At 59.2% G+C, this 23372-nt stretch overlaps 2 protein-coding genes across 9 annotated transcripts in view; one reads left to right on the forward strand and one right to left on the reverse strand.

The window, feature by feature from the left end:
- MACROD1 (mono-ADP ribosylhydrolase 1) overlaps window positions 1–23372 on the reverse strand; it is a 153589-nt gene that overhangs the window by 52043 nt on the left and 78174 nt on the right. The window lies entirely within an intron of this gene.
- Window positions 1–23372, forward strand: part of FLRT1 (fibronectin leucine rich transmembrane protein 1) — an 84578-nt gene that overhangs the window by 16436 nt on the left and 44770 nt on the right. Inside the window, exons 1-2 of one of the 5 annotated variants that reach the window (XM_082409573.1) lie at window positions 2380–3470; window positions 4765–5009. The exons of 3 other annotated variants lie outside the window; for them this stretch is intronic. The gene's annotated coding sequence lies outside the window, so the exon portion shown is untranslated. Of the gene's footprint in view, window positions 1–2379; window positions 3471–4764; window positions 5010–23372 lie in introns of those variants that run through there. One more of the 5 variants, XM_082409575.1, reaches the window with a different exon arrangement.

Consider the following 23372-nt stretch of genomic DNA (forward strand, 5'->3'; position numbering starts at 1 on the left):
CACCAGGCCGATGTAGGCTGGGAGCTGCCAGAAGCTGAGGGCTGGGCTGGGCCCTAGAAGGGGCATGCTGGGGGGCAGGGCGGGGGGCTCTCCTCTTTGGTGCCAGCGCTGCCTCTGCACCGCCTCGTGCCTTGTTAGGAGGTAGTTCTGCTGGCTTCCAGGTTACCCTTTTAATTAAGCCAATTAATTAGTGCCTTTAATGAAGCAGATTAATCAGGCTGGGCTCTGCAAACGGGGCTGTCGCAGCCCACGGTTTCCTGCAGGTTGGGATCTGGAGGTGGCTGCTAGGCCAGGCCTGCCGTCCTGGGGGGCTGACGTGCTGGGTCAGGCTGGGCCAGGGATGTCTGTGTCCCCCATGGGAGTGTGGCCAGGAACCCAGGCCTGGAGAGGGGCAGGCAGGGCTGGTCTGAGGCCACAGGAACCTCTGGACCCAGATGCCTCAGCACAAACAGCCCAAGGTTGGAGCGGGAGGGACACAGGGATTCTGCCTTGGGGACCCACGAGGGATGTTTGCTCAGTGGGGTCCTTGGCAGGTATGATTGCCTGGCAGCAGGGGCTTGGGGGAGCTGGAGTCCCTGCCCACCTTGCCCTCCCCTCTCTGGCTGCTCCCAGCCTGGTGGCACAGCCACCAGCTCCAGAGCCCCTCATTCGCCTGCAGGTGGGGAAAGAGACTTGGAGAGGGGAACGGGTCTGCTCAGGGTCACCCGGCAGCTAGTGACAGGGCTGAGATGTGAGGCCGTGTCCCGGGTTCCTTCCACACCATCCTGCTCACCACCTCGATGGCCTGGGGTCGGCTTCCTTACCAGGTGCTTCCTACGTACTGGGCACCGTGTTGAGTGCTCCACCCAGGTGATGCCACTGACTCCTGTCTCCAGCCCAGTTCAGGAACGGAGGCCTGGCCTGGGGTGGCAGGAGGTGCCCTAGCCTGTGGATGGCCCAGGCTTCTCCCACCAGGTAGGAGAGAGGAGCCGGATGCTAGCCAGAGCCAGAGAGGCAGTCCCCAGTTCAGAGAGGAGCTTTGGGAAGAGACCAAGGGGGCCCCAGCTCCCTGGAGACGTCTTTGTGAAATGAGCACCCACTGGTGTGAAGAGGGTGAGGCCTCAACGCACTTCTGCCCTCAGTGCCCATAGCCAAGGGCGTGGGAGCAGGGCGGGCCTCCCCTGCGGGGCAGATGGCAGCCTGCTCCAGGACGGCCGAGCCCCGCAGAGACTGCTGGCTCAGCCATACAGGAGAGATTTAGGTTAGACAGAGGAAGGACTGCCTGACAGCAGGGATTATTAACAAGTTTGCGAAGAAGGCAGCAGCCGCTTCCCCAGAAGACTGTGCTTGGAAGCGGGCTTGATCTGAGCGTTTGGAAAACACGCTGCCCTACGTATGCAGGCGGCATTTCCAGCAGGTATCAACAAAGTGGGCACTGGGCTCCCCATAGGATGCCCTTGGGCCCTCACCCCTTTCATCCCCTCTCAGCCCAGAGTCGCCTGACAGAGCGCAGGCCGGCAGCTAGCTAGTGGGCCCCAGACGGTCTACGAGCCAGGGCAAGCCATGGAACCTTCCTGGGCCTCAGTTTCCTCATCTTTTAAATGGGTGAGTCCTTCCTGGGGAGAAAGATGACCTCATCTCTCACTTCTCAGAGAAGACAGAAAGTCCGCTCTTCTTGCTATCTACCCAACCTGTAAACTTTCTTGCTCCAGGCCTCCACCCACCCCTGGCCAGCCCCTTCCTGCCTTGAGGGTCCTCCCTTTGCAACTCATCTTCTCTTTTCTTGAGTGGCCATCCCTCCTCAGATAGCATTTTCCAGGCAGCTTTTAAGGAGGTTTAGTGTCTCCTATTAAAAACACCCTCCTTGGACCTCCCTTTTCCCTCCAGCTACTGCCCTCTATCTCTCTTCCCCTTCACAGCCAAATTTCTCAGAACAGTTGATGAATCTCCCACCTGCCATTTCCTAATGCACTGAAGTCTGGCTCTTGCCTGCCTTTTCTTTTCTGTGCTGACATTGCCTCCTCCAGGAAGCCTTCCCTGCTTCCCCCACCCTGATCCAGAAGTTGACCCTCATTCATAGCCAGTTGGGGTGACCTGAGAGCAGCCCTAGGCCTTAGTTGTCCCTGAATCTGTCGTGCCCCGCACAGGGCCTGGCAGGGAGCCCAGCCTGGATGAGGCACTCCTCTGGTGCCAGAGCAGGGGCGAGGGGCAGCCAGTAGCTCTGTCTCCAATTTACCGTGAGAGGGACACTGTGGGGTGGGCACAAGACAGGAATGGGAACGAACGCCATCATCACACTCAGAGACACCTCTTTAAATACCAGCTGGAAGCAGCCCAGTTTCTGGGTGGGTGGAGTTGCCCTTCATTAGCAGGAACCACGGGGAACAGGGGCTCTGTACAGCCCCCTGGGGGTGGGGAGGGGAGGCAAAGCCAGAGCTGGAGGTGGGAGCAGGCAGCTCAGGGTCTGCCTGTCCCCATCCCACATGGCTCCCCACCATAGGGTCTAGGAGGAGCTGGGGAGCATCTCACCTGTGTCCTTTCCCAGCACAGGGTACAACGTGACACTTTCTGTCTATAGCATAACTCCTCTCCATTGTCTGTCCCCACCAGGCAGTGAGCGCTGCAGAGGCAGGAACCTCAGCTCTCTCCCGTTCCCCAGGGCCTGGCACGTTAGACAAGCAGTAAATATCCACGGATGGATGGAGGGTGGGCCGTGGGTGGAGTGCCAGGTCTATTCCTTGCCGCTCTGCACTGCCTCGGTGCCCCCTCCGTACAGGGAGCCCTGGTCCGGGTACAGTTCTTAGCACCAGGCCTGGCTTGTGACTGGGTGTGATCTCGTCCCTTAGGGGCTGCTGGAGCACGCAGGGCACAGCAGAGTGGGGACAGAGGCCACGCTGGCCCCCGCCGAGAGCCACATGGGCCAGGCACTTGGGGAGCTCTGTGAGCAGGGGGGCCCCAGGAGACAGTGTCAGTCCTCAGGGTCTCGGGCCTCCCGCCCACAAAATGGGAGGACAGCGTGTTCTCCCTGTGGGGAAGGGTAGAGGAGGGAGGGGAAAGGGCGCTCAGGAGTCTGCTCTGAGCCCCCAGTATGGAGCCAAGGCAGGTGGGACCACAGCCCGCTTGCCTCTCAGCCCCCGGGCCATCCGGGCCTGGATGTCGTTGCCTGTTTGGCTTCGTAGGAGCTGTGGCAGGCGAGCCACAGGAGGGGCCGAGGGAGCCACACCTCAGCCCTGGTCTGCAGGGCCCCTGGGGAAACCCACTCCCCCTCCCCAGCCCCACCCATCCACCCAACTGCTTCCTGCTCCCTCCCCAGGCTCAGCTTCAGTAACAGAAGGAACAGGCCCTCCCTCCTAGTGGAAATTCATGCTCGCAGCCCAACCAAGCTGTCTGCAGAGAGGAGGGTGGTGAGGAAGGGGGAGCAGCTGCGGGAACAGGAGGCTGTACGAGAGAGTGGACAGACGGACGGGGAGACAGAACCCAGACCTCCATCTGTAAGTGACAGCCGGGGGCCAGGTGGGCCGCCAGCCCTCATGGCCCAGAGGGATGGGGCCTGGGTGGTGGGTCCTGAGTCTGGGGGCAGCAGGCAGGGCTGGTTGTGATGAAGAAGCGTGGCCAACAGGTTGTGGGACAGAGGGGACCCCGGGGGCTCTGCCCACTAGTGGCGCTCACTGGGGACAGCTGAGAACGCAGTAGGGTTGCCAGGCCAATCCTGGGGTCTCCATGATTTGGGGCTGGGACGGTATGAACCTCGGGCTGAAGTCAGGGGTCTGAGGCACTGGGGGAGGGGCCTGTCCCACCCACCCTGGGAAGGCTCCCAGTCTGTCTTATAAATCACGTCTATGCTCTTCAGACTCAAGGCGCCAGGCTCGGGGCTGGTCTACCTTCCAGACTCACTACCACAAGGACAGTGAGTCCTCCTTTCCACCCCCGCATCCCTGCCCAGCTCAAGGCCTTCCCTGGCCTTCCTTTTGGCCTCTGCTCCCGTGCTACCTCCCCCAAGAAGCCCCCCTAGGCCACCCTGGCCACCAGGCCTCTCCCTGCAGGCCAGTCTGCACCACACTGGTTACCCCTAAACAGGGATCTCAGTATGCCCATCTAGTGGCCCTGGGTGGCCCCTACACCACTCTTGGCCTCGGTTAGCTGCTAGTTTATAAGGCTGGGTGAAAGGGCAGGGACCAGGTCTCTGAGGTGAGCTGGCCGGAGGCCGGGTTTAGGGGAGGGGGCAGCCTACTGCGGTTCCTCCCAGTCCCCCCACCTGCGGACTGAGAGCAGGTGGGGTCCCTGTGCTCAGGCCAGAGAGGTGGCAGGACCCTTGTCTGCCCTGTTCGTGCACAGCTCCTGCTTGATAAGCAGTTTCACCTGCCGAGGTGGACTCAGTACCTCGTGGGAAGTGACCACTTGGTGCCAGGCTCAGTGCCAGCTCCAGGACAGAGAGAAGCCAGACAGACCCAGTCCCAGCCCTGGGGAAGCTCCCAGCTAGCAAGGATGCCGGGCATGGAGTGAGCGCTCTCCAAGGCCCAACAGGCCATCATGGCCCCTTTTTAGACGAAGAGAGAGAGGCAGAGGGGCGGAGATCCTGAGGCCATCTGGCTCCTCTCTGCCTAGAAAAGGGCGTCTTCAAACAGGAAGGGGACTCTTGCACGACTCTGTGGGCCCCAGAGGGCACATAAGTGTGTATGGTGGGGAGGGCAGCCCCGCACCAGCACCCATCACCCCAGGGGCCAGATTAGGAGAGGGGGCTGCAGAAACGTGTCCCTCATGCAGGGTCCTCCTTTCTGTCTGCAGGTCTGACGGAGAATTTCCCAGAAAGGAGGGTCTGACAGGCGGGGGACACTGGCGCTCTTGTGGGAGGAGGGGGAGGGGACGGTCACTTGTTGGGCACTTACTCTGTGCTCAGCACTGCGCCAAGCGTTCTGTCCACGAGCCCACTGAGTTCTCAGAAACCACCCTGGGAGCAGGCAGCAGCGCCCCCACTTTACAGATGCGGAAATGGAGGCATGAATTGGTGAAGTCACAGGATTTGAACTCAGGTGGGTCCAATCCCAAAGCCGTTCTTGTTCCCCCAGGCCACTCCTGGGCCGTGGCTGCGCACACAGCACTGCCAGGCGCCTCCCCACCGCCGGTCTGGAAGGGCGGCCCAGTGTCACCCTCGGCTCAGCCCTCCTGGGACAGCCATCCCCTCCCTGATCTGTGAGCCACAGCGTGATCTGCTAATATCGAGTGCGTTATGTACAATAGCAAACCCTTTACAGTCCAGTTCTCCTAATACATGACAGACTATCAGAGCTCCCAGTGGTGCTGCGTTTCTGAGCGCTGCCCACCCGTGGAATGATGAATCCTCTCGTTCGGTGCCTGGTAGAGGGGGCGAGGCATCTGAGAAGGGTGACCTGCTCCTTCTCCCCGAGGGAACCCTGAGATGGGGCAGCTGGGGACTCCTGCCAGCCCAACTGTGTGCTCCTCGCTTCTCATCTCAGCTCCTGGCCTGAATACTCCTGATCTGTAGGAGAAGAGGCAGCCCAGGGCAGGGCTCGGCCTGGACCATCACCTGTAAGTGAGGAGGGCCTGGGGGGTGGGAGCTGGCAGCCGCTCCCCTGTACGCCAGGCCTGGCTGGGGGGTCACGTGAGCTGCGCACCTGGACAGGGGAGTATCAGGGCAGGCCTCTCTCTGGGCAGCTGCCTGGTGCTTTCTGGAAGGGGCAGCAGATGCCCCAGGCCCAGAGGTGCTGTGAGGACACTGGGGAGGGGGCGGCAGCGGAGCCGGCAGCTGTCGGGAGTAGCAGGCCTGGCCCTGTAATTGGGCAGCCTGTTCCCAGATAAGGCTGATGACACTGAACAGCTTCCCGCTCCACGCGGCCTGCGGCCGTTCATTTCCTGCTCCCACAGCCGGCGATCCCAATTACCTCACCTCCTGCTCGCCAGCGGCGGCTTCTGAGGCTGCCAGATGATTCTTCTGTCATCGGCCAGGCCTGGATCCTCTCTGGAGAGCAGGAGGGTATGGAGAGGGCAGCGGTGGGGTGAGCAGAACCAGCGATGGGGGGGTCGTACTGGGCACGGCTGGAGGTAGGGGTGTGACACACAGACCCAGGCCGTCCTGGGAAGGCCCCATTTCTTTCCTGCCCGCACCCCCAGAGCGGGTTCACTGTTTGCTGAATGGGCTGAGGAGCTGGCGAGTGGGCATGTGAACAGGACAGACAGAGCTTCGCCCACCTCTGGTTTTCCCGTAGCGTTCCCTGGCCTTGCTACCTCCACTCTGCCTGCTTCCTCTCTCTCCTGGGCCCTCCAGAAGACCCTGGACATGTCACTGAGCCCCTCGGCACCCATTGCCTTATCTGTAAAGCGGGGTGATGGAGGCAGTGCCCTTGCAGCGGGTGAGATGAGAGCTCAGAGTGGAGAGGGCGAGCTCCTGCTTCAGCGCCCCACACTCAAACCATGCCCGTAGGATGAGGATGGGCACCTATTTTGCACTGGGGTAAACTGAGGCTCACACAGGGGCTTGGCTAGTGTTGAAGCAACGAGACAGCCCCTGGCCCTTCTCCTCTGCTGCGACTCCCCAGAGGATAGACTTGGGGGAAGAGAGGAGGAAGGGGCAGCCTGTCTGAAAGGGGCAAAGGTTGGCTCCAGACTCCCACCACCCCAGGGGGATGGAAGAAGCACACAGGACGTGTGGGCTGTGAAGAGGGAACGTGCAGGTTCCAGCTCCTCTCAGGGTGGGCGTGTCCAGCCACGGACTTGGGAGTTGGTGAGCACCCAAGAGGGGTGCCGCAGAGCGGGCTACTTGTAGGGGTGGTGGGAGGCTGGACCTGTTCCGCGGGGGCATTCCCAGGGCCTTCCACGGCTGGACCGTGCGGGCTCTGGGTCCCCCAGGCCATACCTGACTGGGGGAACCCCACTCTGATTGGGGGAACAGGTAGCACAGAGGCAGTGGGCACGCAGGTGTCTGTACCTGGGTAGAGGGCCTATGGGGGCAGCCCTGCGGTGGCACAGATACGGAAACCGAAGCCCAGGCCCAGAGAGGGGTGGATCACCCAGCCACTCCAGGCGGATCAAACCGAGGCCTTCCCCTCCAAGTTGGGGTCCATTCCCTCGCCAAGGTGTTTCAGAAGCGCATTTTTAGGTGGAACCGAGCTTGACGGCGAGAGGCCCGCCCCTAGGCGCTGATTGGTTGCCTCTCCCACTGGCCCTGGGGCGGGGCTCGAGACCCCTGGCGCCCAGACTGGCACTGGGGCTCTGGGGGGGTGGGGGGGCGGCGCCCAGGTGGCCCCACAGGCAGGGAAGGGCTGGGCAGCGCGGGAGGCGCAGGGATGGCTAGGGGCCCCCTCCCACACGGCGTGGGTAGGGGGAAGCGGGTGACCAACTCCCTAAGGGGCAACTAACAGACCAATTAAGCTGCCAATAAAAAATTTAATCAAGTAATAATGCACCTTACTTTGTTTAATTAGTGTTCTGTCAAGTGAATGAATATTTAAGGCGCGGGTGGCGGTGCCAGCATCTGCCCAGCGGGCAGAGAGGCCGGACCCACATTTCAGTTGGCCTGACAGCTCCCCACGCAGGCACTGATTGTCGCCACCACCACCCAGGAGGCCCAAGAGCGCAGAGCGGTGGGGAGCGCTCCATCCCTGCGCAGGCAGACTGTGGCCGGCCCTGCCCCGTCTGGGCCTCAACTTTCTCATCTGTCTAATGGGAGCAGGAGTCCAGGCGAGCTCTGTCAGTCTTTAAAAAATCCTTGGATTGATTTTTTTTCTGAAACCCCAGAGTCCCAAGTGGGTGCAGAAGGCATTTGGAGCCTGAGAGCCCAGTGTGCTGCCCCCCCAAGTCTACGCCCCCAGGGATGCCCAGTGTCTGTCAGCTGTGTGAGCCTGTGAAGGGGTACCTGGAGAAGACTCCAGCCCGGCGATACCCTGGGAGGTGGCCCCTCCACGCCCCCCCAGCCTGAGGACCGAGAGTGGGTCCTCAGGCCTGTTAGATCCCGGCAAAGACTGTCTGGGCTATACTTCATCCTTTCCTTCATTCAACAACTTGGGGGCTTGTGCTCTGTGCCGGGCCCAGTGTTTCTTTCCTTGGAAAATGCAGGACTTGCGCTGCCTCTCGAAGACCCTGCCTGGGAACCCTGCAGGCCCCACATCGCTCCCCTTCCCCACGCCTCTCTCGGCCTCGGTCGGTGTGGGCAGTGGGCCGAGCCCTCTGAGCCAAGCGAGTCAGCCCCACCCTACCTCTGCGGGGCCTATTTGCATATTCATAACCTGGGCGGGCATGCGCATCGCATCGCGTTGGGCGGGCGGTGGGGCATCCTCAACCGGCGGCCTGTTCCTGCCTTTTCTTCATGGAAAGTGCCCGGCGTTCCTCCACCTCCCTCCCCAACCACCTGAGAGCCTCGCGCTGGAAGGACTTTGGTAATTATTTGTTTCAGTTGAGCTGTTTTCAGTCTAGGCTAGGCTGAGTCTTGTAATGAGTATGGATTTGCCAGTAAATAAGTCCCCCGCTTCTAACCCCTGTAATAAATGCATTTGGAGTAATCTGGCGATCACGCGGTGTAATTGCTGGCTGTCAGGGCAGATGGATGCGCCGCGCGCTGACTTTGCCACTGTCCGCCCTTCCTTCACGCTATGCCTCCGTCCCGCCCCCAGCTGGAGGTGAGGACCCTCTGCTAGGGGAGAGGAGTAGGTAGGCCCCGCCTGCTCGGACCCCAGTCCAGCCTCCGGAGCCTCGGGTCCCTCCTTGTGCCGGCGCAGGCTTTCTAAGTCACCTGCCTCTGACCCCGTAGCCAGGGCCTTGTTCAAAATGCATGGTCCTGGGTGCCACCCCTAACTTGCAGGAGTGGATTATCTGTGGGTGGGGTCCCGAATCTGCATTTTAAAACACCTCCCTCTGGCCCCAATTTAGGCAGCTAGGGCACTTTTGAGAGCATCCCTCGGTGGAATGTCAAGTTCTAACTTTACTTTTCAAAGGAGTAAATGAGACACTCTTATACTTGGCCACCCGCTCCAACCCCCCGCCCCCACATTTCCATTCCTTCTGTTGGTTAATTTTCCAAACAAATATGGCCTTGTTCATGCCTCTGAGACTTTGTCCAAGCCTCTGCCTGGCATGCCTTGGCCCCTTCTCTGCCTGGATGTCCACCTGGCCTTGCTCAAATGCCCCCTCTTCCATGAAGCCTTCTCGAACTTCCCTAGACAGGGGTCCCTCCTCTTCAGTCCTCTGGCTGGGCAGACAGTTGTCTTTCTACACAAGTGCCTGATCCCGCCACACTGTGAGGGCTGCACCTCCCCTTTGCTGCTTTGAGCAGCCCCCTGCACCTCGCACGGTGCCTGGCACACAGTAGGTGCTCAATCAGCATGAGGTGTGTGAACCAATGAACAAGTAATGAGCCTTGGCTGCCTCCCAGAGGGAGCCCTGAGTTTGTGGGCTGACTCGGGCTGGGCTTATGCAGAGGTCTTCCCAAATCCTGGTCTTATATCTGCTAAGTCCTCTGCCCATACCCTGGGACCACCTGGGCATTCTGGATGTGGAGGGGGCACATCCCACCACATACGAGGCCGAGGCCAAAGGAAATGTCACAGATTTCAGCCCAGTTCAGCCCAGCCTCCTCCTGCACTCTGGCACCCAAACTCGGGTGAGTGTGAGGTTATGTAACAACTCGGTCAGCATTTACTGAACACCCGCCCTGTGCAGGCACTGTTCCAGGCACTGGGGGTGGAGCCACACTGACAAACTGACATTTGATGAGACTGACATATGCTGGGACAGGGACACCACCGCTGCTAGGGGACAGGGCTCCTGCCGCACCTCCCGGCTATGAGGGGATTAAGGCGGTGTGAGGGCTCAGTTGCTGTACTGCAGTCTCCATTCGAATGAAGCCTTTCAGGGAGCAATGTGGTCAGTGAAAAGGCCACTGTAGAGTGGTCAAGGGCACAGACACAGGAGCAGGGTGAACTCGAGCTCTGTGTGCCCTCAGACTGATCGCTTAACCTCTCTGTGCCTCAGTTTCCTCATCTGAGCAGTGTGGAGAGTGATACTAATGCGCTCCTCCTAGGGTTATTACTGGCTGCAGGAGTTAACAGTTATAAAACACCTAGAAGATTGCCTGTTCATCGGAAGTGCCACTCGTGCGTCAACTAAAAACACAGCCCATATGTATACCAGCTGTCACGGAAGCCCAGGGAATGAAGGAAGGAGAGGAGGAAGACTTCCGGGGGAAGTGACATTGTGCTTTTCTTGAAGGATGAACAGGAGTTCGTCAGGGGGTGGGGGGAGGGCAGTCTCAGGGCCCCAAGAAGCCCCCATTACTGCCCAGCAACCCTCCTAGCAGCTCCTTCCCCCTCTGCTCGCTGAAGCTCATATGGGAATAAAACCACCTTGAGAGGAGTGAGGTTTGGGTTACCTGGGTGTGTGTGCTGGAGGGGGCGGGAAGTGGCGGGTAGCTGGGACAGGCCTCAGTGTGTGCTGAAACCGGGCTCTCCCTACACGGGCAGCAGCTCGGCTGGTTCTCGCCCGCCTGTCAGCCAGCAATCATGTTTAATAAAGGCCCCAAATTAGACAGCCAAGCGCAAGCACCCTCAGTCTAACAATGCAATTAGCACAGACAAAGCCTCCCACTTCCTCCCCGGCCCCAGAAAGGGTGGCAGAGGGCAGGGGACGGGCTGGGCCCTCCCTAGAGAGCTGTGGAGAGGTTTGAAAAGGAACCAGCGATAGACGAAGAGGTGACGAATCGCATCTGAGTGACGGCTCCTCTTGTTGTCAGGCAGCTGCGAGGAGAGAGCGCATCTTTGGTGGATCTTTGCAGGTTATCTGGCTTTGAACAGGGACACCCACACATACCTGAGGTCTCCTTGTCTCCGAGCCCCTCAATCTCTACGAGTCCCCCCCGTCTCTCCCTCTCTGTCCTGCATCTTCTCTCTTGCCATCTGAGGACAGATGCAGGCTGGGTTTCCATGAATAAACATCAGCAAGGGGGGGAAGTATCCCAAACTGCACAGCCCAGGTTTGAGGACAGAAAGCAAGCAAGCGACATTCCCAGCTCCATGTGCAGCCCTTCGGGTGCTGGGGGTGGCTGTCTCACCCAGGGAGGGCCTGCTTGTTCGGGGGTAGACCCGTCCAATGGCTCTGGCTCCACAGGGAGGGGGACGTGAGGTCTGGGAGGCTGATCAATGTCCGCACTGGCGCTGGGGCCCCGGGGTCCTGACTCTTCAGGACCTGGCACTGGAACAAGCAGTCTCTGTTTTCTCTTGGCCAAAGAGCCAGGGCCCTCAGGCCCTGCCCTGGCTGGGCACATGGGGCCGGGTGTGTGTGTGCCTGACACCCGGTCCTCGCCTGAGACCTGCCTGCTGGCTGTGCTTCCTCCTCTCCAGCCCTATTAAAACCCAGAGCGTGTCCTGACAGCGACAGAGCAGCAGGGTGCAGAGGGTAGGGCCTCTGGCCAGACATTAAACAGTACAGAGCTCTCTCAGCTCTCCCCTCCCCTCTCCCCTGCCTCCCACTGCCTGGCACCCACTGCCCAGTGAAGGTTGGCAGAGAGGGGGCTGTCAGACAACACCTCGGGCACTCAGTGGCCAGGAGCCCAGAGTTTCACAAAGACCTTAATCAATCATTTGTTCATTCATTCATTCATTCATTCACCAAGTGCTTCCAGGTCCCACCTAGGACACACCAGCCAGGCAGGAGGGACACCATGGTCACTGAGACACTCAGGTCCTGTCCCCAGCACCCCAGCACAGTCTAGTATGGGGGACAGGCCAGACATGGGGCAGTGATGGTGCTGGGGACATGAGCTGTGATGAAGGAAACTGGGACAGGCATCTGACCCTGACTTGGGGGCCTCGGAAAGGCTTTCCAGAGGAAAAATGGGCTGGACATGTGTCTGGAGGTACGGTGGTGGCCAAGGAAAGGGGTGCAGGATGGCATTTCAGGAGAAGGGCCAGGGTAGGAGAGGCTGAGGAGTGATGGCACAGAGGTCAAGAGTGGGGGCAGCCTGAAGCGTGAGAGGTGAGGCAGAGGGCGGCAGGCCAGGGCAGGATGGCGGCAGGCCGGGGCAGGAGGCTGAGCTTTGTTCAGAGGTGGCTGGGGCCTTGGAGGGCTGCAACCCAGGGCCTGACACGGTCAGATCTGCCTTTTAGGATTTCCCTCCCTCTCTCCTTCCTCCCCTCCAAAACTGAACATTCACAGGGGCTGCGGTGAATGTGGCAGGGTGTGTGCTTGTCCTGAGATAGAGAAGGTTTAAAAGATGAAAAACAGAGAGTCCACCATCCCTCGGTGCACAGCCAGCCGGGTTGGAGAGGACGCAGCAAGGTTCACCCCAGCACTGCGAGAACACAACTCACCCTGCCTCAGGAAGGCTTCCCAAAGGAGGCGACCTCTGGGGGGGGGGGTGGGCCTTGATCGATGAATCGGAGCTTGCCAAGTGGCTATAAAGGTGTATTTAAAGAGTTACTCTCGGGCTTCCCTGGTGGCGCAGTGGTTGAGAATCTGCCTGCCAATGCAGGGGACACGGGTTCGAGCCCTGGTCTGGGAAGATCCCACATGCCGCGGAGCAACTAGGCCTGTGAGCCACAACTACTGAGCCTGCGCGTCGGGAGCCTGTGCTCCGCAACAAGAGAGGCCGTGATAGTGAGAGGCCCGCGCACCGCGATGAAGAGTGGCCCCCACTTGCCGCAACTGGAGAAAGCCCTCGCACAGAAACGAAGACCCAACACAGCCAAAAATAAAATAAAAATCAATTAAAAAAAAAAAAAAAGAGTTACTCTCCTGAGGAGATATCTGCCTCCAGGGTGGGCACACGGTGAGGCTTCCTGCTTCCAGGTGCTCCTGGGCACTTTGACCCACTTCATCCTCACAGTGCTCCTCTGAGCACCTGTCGTACAGCAGGGCTGCTTGCCCGGAAAGCAAATGGCCTAAGATCACACAGCTGGAAAGCAGCAGAGCCCGGATTTGGACCCAGGCATCCAGCGGCAGCGCCCACACTGATAACCAGGGTGCCCTGCTGTCCCCGTGCACAGGACGGGTCTGTACCGAACACCTGCTGTGTCAGGCCCCTGCCAGGTGCTGCGGAGGAGGTGCCAAAGCATCACCAGCGTCCCGGCCCTCCTCCTCCGGGCTGGGCGGACCCTGGGGAGACCAGTGAGGTTTCCAGTGACTCTCACTGACCAGTGTCCCGGTCCATTTGCCAGGGGCTGGCAGCTCCCCAGGGTATGTGAGGTTTAAAGGGCAGAATGGAAGTGTCTCGTTTCCTCACAAGCAGGGACTGGCTTGGTTGAGGGCTGCTGGGGGTCAGGCGGGCAGGACGGCGGGGGTAGGAGGCCAGCATGCCCACCCGTAGGAACATGTAGCTCCAGGAGGTGGGAGGGGAGAGCCTTGCTCGGGGCACCAAGCCCGATCGGCACAGCAGCGTTGCAGACAGGACACTTGGCCTCCCCCTGCTGCTTCAGTCTCCCCCGGGAGAGCCATGAGGGGGAGTGCATTATCAGGCAAATAGCAGCTACTGATGTGAAAATGAAATATAGATTGAATACCTGTGCCTTTCGGCTCACAAATCATGCCCCCAGCCCAGGTGTCAGCCTGCACAGACGCCGGTTCAGATTACAGAACGCGGGAGGACAGACCTCAACCCCCCCACCCCAAATCCCCAGCAGTTCTCCCTGGGACTCACGGACCCAAAGCGGAGACCAGGCTCTGGCTCCCTGCTGCCCTCAGGGGTGACGGCACAGACGGGCCTGTGGCTCCTGCACACACAACACCTGGTGTCCCCAGAGCAGGGAGCCCAGGCAAGGAGCTGCCCCAGCCTGCGGCATCGGAGCCGTCGGACTCAGTCGGCCCTCAGGGGCCTGGCAGGCATGGCCCCGCTTGGGAATCGGGGCTGGCTCCAGAGCTGTTGGCCTTCCAGCCTGCAGGTGGCTTGCCAGTCCCGCGCTCCCAAAATGGGCACCAAGGGGGTCCGGGAGGAGCTGAGCGGCGCACTTCCTGCTCCCGTCCATTTAGCCGACGTTCACTTGACTTTCAGTGGGCTGGCAGTGAACTCATCCCCGTTACAATGCACTCAGGGACCCTGACAACTAATTTAATTTAAAACATCCTTGCAATAAAAGCTCAGAACGGAAAACCACCGAGTCCTGGGGGTTATTTAACAAGTTGCCTCACAGATAAATACATTAAAACGATTCTCAAACCAGAGTCATGCGAAGTTAAAGTAAAATTAAGAAAGTCGAATCAAAATATAAATTAATGGCATTGAGATACAGCGTTTGAATTGGCAGGAGTCATGTGAGGGGAGCGTTGGCAAGGGCTCTGCCTTCTGTTCAGGTGACATGGCACCTCTGGGCAGTGCCAGAAACCCCTTCTGTACCAGGCATTGGGGAGCTGGGGGCGAGGTGGCTCCAACCACACCCAGCACCCGCCTGGCCCACCCTTCCACCCTGGGGGACACTTCACACCTACCAGCCCTGGCAGGGACCCTGGCTGGCTTGCTCCCTGCCTCTGGCCCGGCTTTTGGCGTGCCCCAGCTGTTATAAAATGGAGGTGCCCACCACACCTGTGTTGCCAGCTGGCATCAAGAAATAAGGGAGGGGCTTCCCTGGTGGCACAGTGGTTAAGAATCCACCTGCCAATGTAGGGGACACAGGTTCAAGCCCTGGTCCGGGAAGATCCCACATGCCGCAGAGCAACTAAGCCCGTGAGCCACAACTACTGAAGCCCGCATGCCACAACTACTGAAGCCCTCGTGCCTAGAGCCCGTGCTCTGCAACAAGAGAAGCCACCGCAATGAGAAGCCCGCGCACCGCAATGAAGAGTAGCCCCCGCTCGCCACAACTAGAGAAAGCCTGCGTGCAGCAACGAAGACCCAACACAGCCAAAAATAATTTAAAAAAAAGAAAGAAGGGAGATTGGGCATGTTAAGGCCTGGTGCAGAGTGGAGCCTCCCATAAGCATGAGGTCCTAGGATGATGATGGCTGTTACCACTGTCGCACATATTTACTGCTGAGTGAATCTTAGAGCAACCCACAAAGCTGGCAAGGCCAGCATTTCCATTTGATTGACAAGTAAACTGAGGCCAGGGAGGCACAGGCAGAAATGGGAAGGGCTCCACACGCCGAGGGGCTTTTGCCTCCATCTCTTCCAGCCAGCATGCAGGGTCCTGACTTCACTTCTCTGTGTCTCTGTTTCTCTCCCAGCTGAGGGCAGAGAAGCTGGGGCTGGGCTGGCTGCCAGCCTGGTGCTCAGGTCCCGGCTGCAGCCCTGTGGGCACGCCCACCCCCACTGTGGGCCTATGCTCCCAAGCAGCCCTCCCAGCCTGGCCAGGGTCAGCCTCTGGGCTTAGCTGGAGGTTGTCAGCACTGTAGGGGACTTGGCGGGAGATAGGCACCCACGTAACCACGCCCTTTTCCCAGGCTGGAGCGGCCCCAGGTGCCGACAGGCAGCATTGGGAACAGTATCTGGAGCTGCCTTTCTTGATAGTGCCACGAGCTAATCAGTCTGGGAGGGAAAAGAAGAGGGAATCCCCGGGGAACAGCGGCAGGGAGGGGTGAGGAAGGATGGGGCAGGAGATGAGCCTAGGAGAAGGGAGGTGGGGGGGAGCGTGAGAATGCGGGCGACCCCCGCCCCCAGCTTTTGATGGCAGGGTGGTGGAGAGAGGTGGAGGGAGGGAGAGCGGGAAGGCACTGGGGTGTGTGTGTGTGTGTGTGTGTGTGTTGAGGGGGGCACGGGGGATGTCTTCACCTGGAATCACAGCCCATCTGACACCCGAGACAGCTCTGAACCGGGAGGGGAAAAGCGCTGCCAGGCCTGGCTGAGGTGCAGCCTGTAAGCTGTCTGCGCCTGGTGGGGCGGGTGGCCTCCCGGGCCAGCTCGAGGAGGGGATGGTTCTCGGGTCAGCCCGGCCACTGGAAGCCTGGGAGGGGGGGTGGGGGGCTCTCCCCGCCCAGCAGTCCTCCTAGATGTGGGGCCAGTTGGGGGGGCAGGGCTGCTGGCTCTGCCCTGCAATGGCTGGACCCCATCCTGGGCAGGGGGAGGCAGTCCCCTCCCTGCAGGGACACGTGCAGAGCGGCGTGTTCACATGGGAGGGGGCGCAGTGACACTCCCGAGCCTGGCCTGGGCAGCCGTGTCACCTAAATGCTTCACCGGGAAACCTCTGCGAGCGGGCAGTGCTGCGGACGCAACAGGCTACTTATTGACAGTCATTAAGTCTTTAGCAAGTGGTTTCGGGAGAAAAAATAGCCATGATGACGATTTATCTTGGGCGTCCATCTCAGACCTCAGCTATGAAGGCATGTGCTTCCCCGACCCCCGGGCGCCAGATCCGTGTCCCTCTGCAGGGGAGCAGAGCAGGGGATCCAGCAGACCTGTTGGAAGCGGGGGGGCTGGGGGAGGGTGGTGATGAGAGGTGTTGGCAGGTACCAAGCTCTGTGCTAAGTGCTCCCTGCATCTCAGTCTTCATGGCGGCCTTAGGAAGAGATGCTATTATGATATCCCTTCTACAGATGTGGCAGCTGAGGGCCCGAGATGCCAGGTCGTGTGCTCAGGGCCACGCAGCTGGTGGGCGACGGGGGTGGGAACTGAATTCCTGCTGAACCAAGTGAGGTGACCGGGACCCGTGATCAGAGCCCAGCGCGTCCCCTCCAAGGAGGCCAGGCCAGGCCCGCAGAGCTGCAACTAAGGGTTAGGATTCTCCCGGCCTTGGGCAAGCCCCAGAGCCTTTCTGAGCTTGAGTTTCCTCTCCTGGGAAATGGCAGGGCTGGGCCTCGGGAGGAAATGTGCGGGAAGTGTCTGGAAAACTATAAAATGCCAGATAAACAAGAGGCTGTCGGGAAGCTTCCCCACACTCCTTGCAGGTGACTGGAGGGTCACCTGAGAGCCAGGGGCAGGTCCAGCGGGATCCAGCCCCGCCTGCCACTCGGGGGAAGGGCTGCTGCCACAGTGGTGGAGAAGGAAACACCGTAACTAACCCGGGCGTGCTGGGGCCATGGGGCCGCCCAGCTGATCGGGGCAGATTTAACAGGACTTTGAAAAATAAAAACGTAAAACAGCAAACCGCTGCCCGCTCCTCCCGCTGCAATAAAAATGGATTTATTTGTTCGTGGAATGAAATTTAATAACTTTGGTGGGAGATGAGGCGTGAACAATAATAGTTTTTTTGCTCTTTCTCATTTTGGAAGCGGGGAGAGAAGGAAGGAGGAGTGAGGCCGGGGGCCCGTCTGGGACACTATCGGGGAAGGGGATGCTCGGGGGTCCGCATCCTCCGGGGGTTGGTTAAGTAAACTGAGGAGGGGCTGTCTTTATTCATTGCTCCCAAGGAGCAGTGCATACAGTTCATCAAACTTTCACATTTCCCGTGCTGGACATACTCATCTCTCTGTTCTCCCCGTGCTCCCGTGTGGGACACCAGGTCTTTGCTCTGCTGAGCCCTCCAACTGGGGTGCCTCTCTGCCCTCGTCAAAATTGTACTCATCCCTTGGAGGCCCCTCAAAAGACTCCTCCTCCGAGGCTCCCGTGGTGCCCCCAGCTGAAAGCAGCCTTCCAGCTCTCCTGAGCCCCCCGTTAGCACCAGCCCTCAATTTCTGCCCAGTGCGGGGCTGTGCGGGGGGCCCGGCATTCCTGGGGCCCGGCACAGAGCAGCAATCTGACAATATGTGTTGAATGAATGCGTGAGTGAAGGTCATGGACAGAGACCCAGTGTCTACCTTTCCTTGTAACCTGGTACATCCGGGGCCGGGCTGAGGCCAAGGACAGAGTCCCTTTGCCAGCTTGCCAGGTGGCCCCTGCCCCTGGACTGGGCTGGGACCAACCTGGGGCCTTCCTTAGACCAGGGGACCTGTTCCTGGAAACTCCTGCTCCTCCAGGTACAGCTTGTGCCATTGCACCTCTCTGGGCCTCAGCTTCCCCATCTGTGAAGTGGTTGTGGGGTCTGCACGAGACCAGGGCCCTTTGTCAAGCAGGAGGCCCCAGCATCAGGTGAGGCAGGAGACTGGGCCTGTGAGGGACCCTGAGTCAGGACTCACCAGGCCAGGCTGTGCACAGGGGCTGGGAGTGGCAGGAGGCCTGGGAGGGGGTCACAAGGAGCCCCCCAACCTGCCCAGTGGTGCTTCCAGCTCCAGGCTCCGCAGCCTGGAGAGGCCTGAGCAGCCGAGGGGGACGAGCCGCCTCCTGCGTTGTGCCGGCAGGTCGATAACAAAACAAGTGCACTATTGACCAACAGCGCACTAAATCCTCCCGGCAGACAAGATGATGCGAGCCTGAATCGACTGCTGAACTCATAACCCGCGTGGCCCTGCCCCGCCACTGGCAGCCAGAGGAGGGGACAGGCGGAGCGGCGGCGGGGGCCTCGGTGGGGCAGGGATGGGGCGCAGGGCCTCACATCAACCTCACGCTGCCCTGGGATGGAGAGGCTGATCCTGCCCCCATCGCTGGGCTGGGCCCCGGGGAGGCGGGCCTAGGACAGTCGCCTTTTGGGGGCTGCATCGGGAGGAGGCTTTGGAAGCCAAAAGTGCAGGAATCCCAGGAGCTAAAATTAGGAGGTCAGCTGATCCAGCTCTTTTGTTTTTAATTAAAATAATGACATAACATCAGATAAATACAAAAAATACATGTGGCATCTCTGTAAGTCATGAAGCATAATGATAAAGCACACACTCTGAACCCGCCACGCAAATGAAGCCCAGTGGTTAAATGCCCAGACTGCTGGGTTAAAATAACAGCTGTGCCGCTTCCCGCTGTGTGGCCCTGGACACGTTGCTTCACCTTTCTGGGCCTTAGTCTCCACAACCATAAGATGGGGAAAATAAAGAGCACCACCCACCCTGGTTATAGGGTTGTTCTCAGGATGAAATGGTTCGGATTTCTAAAGCACTAGGAGCACAGGAAGAGGTAACTGCTCCCGGCGGAATCTGGGATTTCTTTCTCCCTTGCTTCCTGTTGCAGCTTCATCCCACGTGTGGCCCCGGGGTCCCTCACCTGGCCTTTTGGGAGTCTGTGAACCCTAAGAATCCCTTGTAAACTTGAATGTCTGGGGGAAAGGTTCATATTCCAGGAACACGATCAGATTCTCAAGGTGAGCCCTCTGAAAGTGAAGACCCCTGATCTGCTCCAACTGCCCCATTTTATGAGGGGTCCTGTGGCCCAGGGAGGTGTAGAGCCCCACCCGTGGTCAGCTAGAGGTGGAGCTGGCAGGCCAGAGGATGCTGACGGCTCAGAGGATGCTGGGCCATATGCAGGGGAGGGGGCCAGAGACACCCCCCCCTCCACTGCAAGGTCCTGAGGGCCATGGGGCACCAGACCCCCAGGGCTGCCTGATGCTGTGCACAGGGTGTCCGGTTGTGACCAACGTGCTGTCCCCTGGCCGTTGTCCTGTGGTCTCTGTAGATCCCTGCTGCCCTGTGCCCATCCTCCCTCCTTTCTGAGGCAGCCAACACCAGACTCCAGGTCCCACAGGTGTGCCTTTGAACCCCACTTGCCACTTTCCAGCTTCTGCTCTGGACAGATTACTTAGCCGCCCAGAGCCTCAGTTTGGGCATCCGTAAGATGGACAGAATGAAGCTGGGAGGTTTAGGGAAGGACTGACTGAGGTCATATGTGGCACTTGTTAACTTATTAATTCAAAGTTAGTGCCAGTTTCCTGCTGTCCCGAGGCCGCCCAGCTCCGGCCCCAGTTCAGGAGGCGCAGCCCGTAGACGGCGCTGGGGCGGCACATCTGCAGCTGGGCCGGGAGCCTGTGTGGTCTGGCGCGTCAGATGGTGTGGGAGTGGGCGTGTGCGCGTGGGTTCTCGCCTCCTAAATGCACTCCTCGGGGAGTAAAAGCTGGGCCTCTGCAGGGTAAACAGTGCAGCTTCCCGCGGAGAAGCCGGCGTCCGGCTGGGCTCAGGGCGGGGAGGCCCCACAGCCCCAGGAGCCTTGCAGGGGCCAGAGTCACAGCTGGGACTCCGGGCTGTGCAGCTGGAGGCCTGGCTGGACCAAGAGTGCAGGGGAGGGAGGCTGGGGCCCTGGCCACTGGGGGTGCCGTGGAGGCCCAGGCACGAGGGAGCGGGGAGGCATCTTGCCAACCGCATCCCCAGCTGTCTGCACCACGGGTGACCTGTCAGCCTAGCCGGTCAGAGGGATGTTGGGGGGATACACCCTCCTCACTCCAGTCCTGCCTGCCCCTAGGGAAAAGTCATCTAGAATGTCACAGCTAGACATGAGGCTGGCTCAGGGCAATGGTCTCCTTTTATGATGGGGAAACTGAGGCACAGAGAAAGGAAGGGCTTCCCCAAGCCCTCTGAAGCCTGTCTGTGGGGTTCTTTCCTCTCTCTAGCAGGGGGGTAAGGCTTATGAGGGAGGTTCCCTCACCCTTTCTACCTCCTGAATTCCTATGCATCCTTCAAGGCCCCAGCTCTGGGAGAACTTTCCTGACCCCTGCCCTCTTACCTCTGAGGTTTGTGACCACAGCTTTCTGTGCTGAGCCCTAGTGGGTCCCCCTACCCTGGATCCCATGTGACTCTCAGAGCAACCTTGGGAGGGAGGACTTGTCTTTATGCTATAGAGGAGGAAGCAAGCTCAGAGAGGTTGAGTTTCTGGTCCAAGGTCACACAGTAAATACAGGGTGGACAAGCAATCCCCCTCTGTGCCCTCAGCCTCCTTCTCTGCGTTCCCTCCATTGTAGCCCTTCTCCCATCACTGAACCAGGCTCTCCTCGAGGGACAGCCCACACCTTTCCAGCGTGTCCAGATAGACCCCCTTTTTCCCAGGAGCCAGACACCATTAATCAGCCCTGTGGGCCCCTGAGCTGCTGCCTGGGGTTCTTGGGCTCAGCGCTTTACTCGCAGCAAGCAGATTATCAAATCTCCAAGTTCCAAGCTCTTGGAGTTTGGGGTGGGGAAGGCTCTGGTTGCCCCAGTGATCTCTGACCTCATTTTGGGATCCTGAGCATACCCTTTCCACCTGGGAGTCTCCTACTCGGTCAAGGAGATGCCACTCGGGCCAAAGGGGTTGTTCCCTATCAAATCAGTTGGCCTCCTGACTTCCCCAGGGCTGAAAAGGGAGGTCTGGGATCCAAGACCCTGCCCCAGCCACCCACAGGATAGGAAGGGTGTGAGGACCCGGGCATGTTGGACTTGAGGAGGCCTGGTCTCCATTATGGCCCCAGAAAGCACTTTATCTTCTCTGGGCCTCTTTCTTCTACTTGGAGAAGATGGGAGGTGAGGCTGACCCCACAGGGTGGCTTATGAGGACCTTCCCCGGGAATCCTGGGCCACATCTAGACAGGCTGGGACCTACCTGGCCAGACCCTGACCCCGCTCTCCTGATGACCCGTCATCACCCCATCTGGATAGAACTGGCCCTGCCCGGGGGTGGCCCTCCTGGGTCTGAACCACTCCCTGGGCACCATCTAAAGCCTGGCACTTTAAACGCTTCGCTTCTTTGGAGCCTTAGCACAATCCACTATTATTCCCATTTTACAGATGGGGAAACTGAGGCTCAGAGAGGCTAAGTAACGTGTCCAAAGCCACCCAGCTGGTAGGTGGCAGAGCCTCATACAGGCTCAAACCGAGGCTCAGGCAGAGGTGGATAGATTACCTGGCCCTGCTGACCCTCCCCTCGGTGGCTGGGTTCTTGTCCTGTTCCCTCCTCATTTGAAGTGACAATCTACACAGCTCCTGAGGAGAGGGAGGGGAGACCCCGAACCTGGCCCTGGGGTGAAGGGAAGCTGGAGGGAACAGCCCGGAGGTCCCGCTCCACGTTGTTCTCACTCCATTCTGCTGCCTCCTCACTGGTGCCCCCTCTCCCCGCAACCAGAGGCATCGCCCTAAAACACAGTCTTACGCTGCCAGTCACCTGCCTGGGCCTGGGTCCTGGGGGAGACCATGGAGGGCCTCCACCTCTGGCCCCAGCAACCTTCCCAGCTCTCCCCACCCTGCCCCCCCTTCCCCTCTCTCCCTTTGCTCCTCAAATGAGCCATGTGCTCCACTGCATATCACCCTGCAGGTTTCTACTTCCTAAGCAAAGCCCTCTGACCCCTCATAGGCATCCCCACTGAGGTACCTCCACACCTCCCACCTCCTGGGTCAAAGACCCCCCTCACTGCACCCTGGTTCAGCAGCTCTGAAGTCAGGACAGGCCTGGAGGCTCCCTGGGTGCCCAGAGCAGCCTAGCGCTCAGATCCCTGATCTGTCTCCAGCGCCCAGAACAGTGCCTGGCATATCACAGGCCGGCCTTATGCTCTGGGTGAATGAATGAATGAATGAATGTCCTCTGCGCTGGGCTCTGTGCAGGCACTTAGGATCTAGAGATGGCCGACTTTCACGTCACCGCTCTAAGCTTTCAGCCAGTATCAGCTCATTTAATCCTCACAACAGCCATACACGGTGGACACTATTATCCCCATTTTCCAGAGGAGGAACCTGAGGCACAGGGACGGATGTGAAATCACCCAAGGTCACACAGCCAGGAGAATGTGGGCCCCCCATCCCGACTTCAGGAGCTGGAGGTCTGGTCCCAGCAAACACTAGGATGACTTGGGTGGTTTGTGGCACCAGAGCAGAGGGTGTGACAGCTGCCCCAGCGGTGAGAGGGGGCAGGACCCAGGGGTGCAGTGCAGCCAGGATGGAGCAAATACCTATTGGCCACTCCCCCTTTAGCAGCTGGACTGGCTCAGGCAGAGGGGTGGAGAGAGACTTGATCCAACGAAATAGAGTTCAGATTTAGCAAATAAAAATGCCACATGCTCGGGGCTTCCCTGGTGGCTCACTGGTTAAGAATCCACCTGCCAATGCAGGGGACATGGGTTCGAGCCCTGGTCTGGGAAGATCCCACACGCTGCAGAGCAACTAAGCCCATGAGCCACAACTACTGAGCCTGTGCTCTAGAGCCCGCGAGCCGCAACTACTGAGCCCAGGTACCACAACTACTGAAACCTGCGTGCCTAGAGCCCGTGCTCCGCAACAAGAGAAGCCACCGCAATAAGAAGCCCACGCACCACAGCGAAGACCCACTCGCTGCAACTAAAGCCCGTGCACAGCAACGAAGACCCAACGCAGTCAAAAATAAATAAAATAAATAAATTTTTAAAAAAACAAACCAGATGCCCAATTAAATTTGAATTTTGGAGAAATAACCAATAATTTTTGTAGTATTAAGTATACCCCAAGTGATCTTTGGGACTTACTTATACCAAAAAAAGTATTGGTTGTTTGTCTGAAATACACGTTTAAGTGAGTTTCCTATATTTTATCTGCCAGTCCTACAAAGAAGAGGTAGAAGGGACCCCGGGGGGTGAGAGCCAGGTTGTAATGTGAGATTACAGCCACTGTACAGAGGGGAAACTGAGTTTCAGAGCAGCAAGCCCTTGTTATTGAGAAAGCCAAGACAGGACCCAGGCTCTGGACTCCCAGCCCTCGTACTCAGTGGGCTGCCCCAGGAGACCAGGCCAGGAACACCC

This window comes from Balaenoptera physalus (genome assembly GCF_965194825.1).
Source record: "Balaenoptera physalus genome assembly, chromosome: 10".
In the NCBI taxonomy this organism is placed as follows: Eukaryota; Metazoa; Chordata; class Mammalia; order Artiodactyla; family Balaenopteridae; genus Balaenoptera; species Balaenoptera physalus.